Below are 6000 nucleotides of genomic sequence, written 5' to 3' on the forward strand. Positions count from 1 at the left end.
TAGAGGGGGCCAGAGGGGCCCTGACTTCTGAGGGCGGGGGCAGCGGGTGAAGCAGCCAGAGTAGGAGGGCAGGCGGTGCCCCCTCGAAGCTGCCTCCTGCCAGGCAAGGCCCCAGGTGTGTAAGGGGAGGGGTGTGTGTGGACACCTGGGTTCTGCACCAAGGAAGGGCCCGCTGCCTGGCACCCTTAAAGGGCAGCCCTCTCCCCTTCACTGCCACTCACAGAGCCCCTGGCCCATCAGTGGGAGGGGCACAAGGTGGGTCCCACCTGCATGAGCTGGCCCTGAGTCTCTCCTGCTCCCATGCATCATGTGGTCAGGGTGCCGGGCTGGCGTCCACCCTCTGGGCTGACATCACCAAACCAACACTGCAGCCAGCCACGGTGGGAGGGGGCTCCTGGAGGAGGAGGGGCTGAGCTGAGCCAGGGAGGGGTGGGGGGGCAGACTGAGGAGAGGGGTCAGCTCAAGCCCTGGCACCAGAGTGTGAGTGTGCAAGGGGTGGCTGGAGGCCAGGGAGGGGGGATGGGGGTGCGTGTGGCAGAGTGGTCTAGCGCTCCCCCCAGATCTTACTTGTCCCCTGGGACAGTCCCCTCCAGGATGGGCCAGCAGCAGAGAGTGAGAAACTGGAAGAAGGAAGAGGAGACAGGAGGCAAAACCCGAGAGAGAGAAGGGGTGGGTGTGGGAGGTGCCAGCCGGCCGCAGGGTCCAGGGAGAGGGGGCGTCGCGTGGCGGGGTCCGGGCACCCCCTCCCGAGCAGCAGGGCTGCCGAGGCCCCTCCCGAGCAGCCAGATGAAACCCGAGTCCAGGCTCTAATGAATAATCCATGGGAGCCACGGCCCACCCCCAGCGCCTGCTGCGATGAAAGCGGCGATTAGACCTGCCCGACGCACGTGGTGATTTGCTTAAGATTCTGACCTCGTAAATCTCCCTTCTGGACATCTGAGCAGAATTCCGTCTTTGAGGTGGTTTGGCCTGGTTGCTGGCAGGGTGGGGAGGCTCCTCGTGGACCAGGGGCCTGCGGGGCCCCGAGGAGTTTAATTTTCTCCTGTTTGAAGAGCGTGGCAGGAGCGGACGAGTCCTAAATCGGGGCCTGCCGGAGCCCTCCTCCTCCTCCCTGGCCAGCCCCCCAGTTCTGAGGGGGAGACCGAGGCAAGAAGTATGACGTGCCATCAAGCCCCGATGCTGACCGCCCACGTCCTGCTCCCACCCCTGTGGGCAGGGACAGACTGTGGCCCCCTGGACGGCGGCAGTGGACGGGCCCAGAGCTGCGTCCGCCTTCCCTTGCCCCCTCCCTGCAGCCTGGCCCTCGTGTCCCGGACCTCCACCCACCTTCCCCGGGCCCCACAGTGCCTCTGCCTACTTCTGTCCCAGCTGGAGTGGGCGTCCGGACTGGCCGAGGCCTCACGGTGGGCGCGAGGCCCCCGACTTCTGTTCTGAGCCCACCCCGACAGCACCCATGGCGCCCTGAGGCTTGCCTGCCCTCCTGGTTTCAAGACGTGTCTGGCAGGTCTGCAGGGGACGCCTGCACACCCCCGGTCTGCAGAAGCACTGGCCTCTGGGCCAGCTGGGGATGCTGGAAAGTGGGGCGGGCTGGCGGCTTCAGCCACTGAGGCCGAGGGCCCTCCTGTCTCGGGCAGCCCCAGGGCTCACGGGCATTGGATGAACAAGGCCGGGCCGGCCCCAGGCCTGTGCCTGAGCCCCTGAGAGACCCAGCGGTAGGACAGAGACCCAGGAACCATGTTGGGGTGGGGGGGGGGGACACGAGCCTTAGCACGAGAAGGCCGGGCAGAGTGGGGAGGGGGGCTGGGTGGGGGAACAGGCCTTTGCCCATCCTGCAGCCCCACAGCCCCTGCTGGCCAGGTGCAGTGCTGCATGCCGCCAGGGTGGGCAGCGAGGTGCGGCCAGCACCTCCCACGCCTCAGCTGCAGACCCCTACCGCCAAGGGGCCTGAGCCGCTCCCCTGTTCTCAGGCTCAAGGGGCCTGACTGCACACAGGTGCCGGCCACTGCGCCCAAGACCCTCAGGGAATGGGGGGCCGGGAGAATTGCCTCCCCCAGCAGCCGAGGAAAGCAGATCTACGCCCTCGAAAGCCTTTGTGGGGCAGCACAGATTCCAGCTACACAATCTCCAAGGAAACGCTCCCTGGCCTGCTGCAGTAAACTCACAGACGCAGCCCGAACACAGGCCGCCCGGGCGGGGGCTCGAGGCTGGGCACCGGGAGACCCCCAGCATGTCCCTCCCAGGCCACCTCTGGGTGGCAGAGGCAGAAAGCCTGCAGGGGCCACCAGGCCTAACCCCTTTGCTTCTCAGATAGGGAAACTGAGGCAGAAGGCTGCTCCCAGGCAGGTGGAGGCAGAGCTGGGACTGGGACCCAAGCCGACCCCAGTGCAAAGCCCCCCAACGGCGATGCTGTTCCCATGCCCCCCCATCCCAAGTGCCCCCCCTTGTCCACCTCGGTTGCCACTTGGCCTTTACTTCTCGGAAGTGTGGCGGGGTCTGAGTGGCACCGCGGCTCCGGTGACGTGCGGCCCTAATGGCTGGGCTGCTGGGTGGCAGGTGGCCAAAGCAAACGCCAGAACTGGACAGGGACATGGGGTGCAGCTGAGTGGCCAAGGAAACCCCAATATGCGGGCTGTGATGAGGGGGCTGTTTGGGGCCCGAGGGGTCAGCAGGTAACCCTGAAAGGAGCACTGTGCAGTGTCCAGGGAGAAGACTGGAGTCCACAAAGCAGACTCCAACAGCAGGACACAGTGGACGGAGGGCCTGGAGTGGGGAGCATCAGGAAACGTGGACACCAGCTGGCCGGGCTGTCGTTCCACCCTGCAGTGTCCCTAAGGGGCCCCAGGACGGGGGTTCCAACCCCAGAGCAGGGCTGGGTGCAGGCAGAGTCCTGGGGCTGCGGGTCAGCAGGAGGCATCTGTGGGAGCCCAGAGGGCAGGTGACCAGGTGACACGGAAAGGCACAGACATGCGATGACGGGACGAGGGCCAGAGACAGAGCTGGGGGACGGGGGCTTCGGAGGGGGGTCTGCAATTCCTCAGTCATCCCCCACCCCCTGCAGAGACCAAGGGCCCGGTTCCCACAGACAGCCACACCAACCCTCACCACGGCCATTCACAGCCGGTTCCCACACGAGGGACCAGGCGAGGTCAGCGGACGGGCCCTGCCCTGGGCGGCTGTGCCCGAGCACGTGGGAGCGGTGCCTGCCCTGCCTGCCCTGACCTAGATCCGTGGCCCACTTGCTGGCTGCCAGGCAGAACCGCTGCCAGCCTGGCACTGAGGCACGTGGGAGCCCAGGCAGAGGGTCACTGGTGGCCCCAGGGCCACTCCTCCTCCTCGCTGACCCCCACCCAGTATTCTCTGCCCGAGACGGGCCCTTCGGTCCCTCCCAGAGCCCCTACCCCAGGGCTAGCCCCCAGTCCCACTAGGCCTGCAGAAAGAAGGGGTCCCCAGGGCCGAGAGAAGGATGGGGCAGGCCCACCTCCACCCGTGGGCCCCCTGCTGCCTTTGCAACAGCCCGATGTGTATGGGGGGGGATTAAGCCCCAGGCACAAAAGGGCCCAAGGCTCTGAGAGGCCCCCTAAGGGCACACAGCCCCTGGGCCACACCTCGGTCCCATCCTGCTCTGAGACCGCCTATGGCTCTGGCCTGCACAGCCGGGAGCCAGGAGCCCATGGGTAGGAAGCCACGTTCCAAATGCAGCAGTCCTGGGGACAAGAAGCCCGTGCAGTCACACGCACGTCGGTGCAAATCAGCCGCTGCCCCCGGACAGGACCCCTGGCAAGACCCCCGGGACCCACCCCAGCCCAGGGAGTCTGCCCCAAAGCCACTGCCTCCCTCACCCTGCTCCCTCCTGCCTCTGCGACACCCCCCGGTGGTCTACCACCATTTATTAAGCACCTACTGTGTGCGGGACATTGTACCTGCGACTGGGGAAGGAGCAGTGGGTAGATCAGAAGAGCCTCACTGTGGGGCTCCTGGCTGGGGGACAGAGCAGTGGCCAGTGGTCACAGCCCCAGGGGGGCCACACCCAGCAGGGGGCAGGGGGAGAGCCCCGGCGGCATAGCCCCTGGAAAGCACCCAGGCCTTCGCTGGAGAGCACGGGCCCCTCCGGTCCCGAGCCAGAGGTGAGGAGGGCGGCGCGGGGGCAGCCGGTGTGGCCAGACCTGGCTTGGAGCCCGCGCTGGGGCCACAGATGTGCAGGCAGCACTCGCTCGGGGTGGGGGGCAGCAAGGACCCCTGGACTGGCCGCTGGCACCGCCAGGAAGGGCCCGCCACCCTCCCTGCACCAGGACCGCCCACCATGGGGCTCGCCCTCCTCCATGCCCAGGGGTGCCAGCCCCGGGACCTGCCGGGCCGTGCGAGTTCGTGTGTGAATTGTCCCAAAGGGCTTCCTCCAGGAAGGTGCACTGGCCGCTCGCTTCGTGGTGGTGTCGGGGAGGGGTCCTGGGCCAGGAGCCCCGAGCGCAGGGGGCGCCGCGCAGCCCCTCTTCCGGCACAGGGCGAGGACACAGGCTCCCTGCTCACAGAGAGAGAATAACCTTTCGTGCACGGAGGAGACGAGGGTTGCGTCAGCACCAAATGAGACGCCGAGGCTCTGGAGAAGTTCACGCCTCGAGATGGGCCGTGGGGACCCGTCGGGGCTGGGGGTGTCTAGTGGGGGCTTCCCGGGGGCACAGCATTGCCCACCCCCCGCAGCCCCCGCTGAAATGAGGTGGGGGGGCACCTTCCTGGAGACCCCCTACCCCAGAGCCCAGCAGAAAGCACAGGGGAGCCCCCAGGGCCCTCCGATTCATGCCGCAGGCTGGCTGGGCCGGGGTGAGGCGGCCGGCACTGTCCACGGGGCTCCCAGGAGGGGCCATGCCACGAGCTCCACCCCAGTGACCCCTCCCCAGCAGCTGCAGGAGGCTCCCCGCTGGCCAGGCCCAGGAAGGAAGCAGCGGTCACCCAACCTCGCCGGCCCTGGGGTCCGGCCCCTCACCACCCTGGCCCCAGGGAAAGCGGGTCACTACCCAGGACGTCTGGTCAGGCCAGAGCCGAAGAGGGACTTCCAACCCGGCCACGCTGGCTCTCACCCTGAGTTCCCCCCCAGGTCCTCGGGGCCCTGCCTACTGGCAGCCACTGGCCGCGTCCTCCCAGGCCCAGCCTGGGTCTCGTTGGTTAGGGCAGCATGTGAGCTGCTTCTCCAATGACTGTGGTGGCCAGACACCTCGACAGGGGTCCCATGCCACTCAGCCGGCATCAGCAAGGTCTCTGGCAGCCAGCAGGACACACGGACACGCCCCTTTGTCTATGCCCTCAGCATCACCCTGAACCAGGTACCTGCAAGTGACCAACAGGGGCCCCTCTGACTCCCAAGGCCCCCCTGTCCCTGCCACTCCTGCCCTCAGATGCCCTCCCCCGAAGCCCCCACCGGCCATCCTTCCCTTTGCCATCAGGGCTCTGAAGACAGACACTGGGTGGGGACAGGTCACTGTCCTACCACAAACCGCTGTGATAACACACCCCCCCCCACGCATTCCCGCAGCCTGGGGCAAGGGGCAGCATGGGGGAGCCAAGCAGATAGTCCTGCCAGGAAGCCCCGGCCCAGGCCCCCTGCCCTCCTGCCGAGCCCTCTGTGCCCTCTGCACCTCCCCCCAGCCACGTGCCACCCCACCCCAGCTGCGTGGGCCCCAGCAATCATGCATGCTACGCAGGCAAATGTTTATTTTTTCTTTCGGGCAAAACAAAGAAAAGAAAAGAGAAGAAGGAAGAGGGGCGGCCTACGGGCGATGAGTCACTGGGGTGTTCAGGCGAAGGGCACAGGGGGTGCCCTGCCTGGCCCCTCCCTCTGGGGCAACCGGAACTGCCCCACCCCCACCCGGCTGTGGTCAGATGCCCTGAGGGCAGCTGCCTCGTTTGGGAAGCCTTCCCTCACCACCTAAGGTCCCACGGTGCCCCTCAGGAGAGGTGGGGGTGGGCAGACTCTCCCTACAGCCCTGGGGGAACACCTGGGCAGGGGGC

Source organism: Tamandua tetradactyla, chromosome 2, assembly GCF_023851605.1.
Source record: "Tamandua tetradactyla isolate mTamTet1 chromosome 2, mTamTet1.pri, whole genome shotgun sequence".
Classification (NCBI taxonomy): Eukaryota; Metazoa; Chordata; class Mammalia; order Pilosa; family Myrmecophagidae; genus Tamandua; species Tamandua tetradactyla.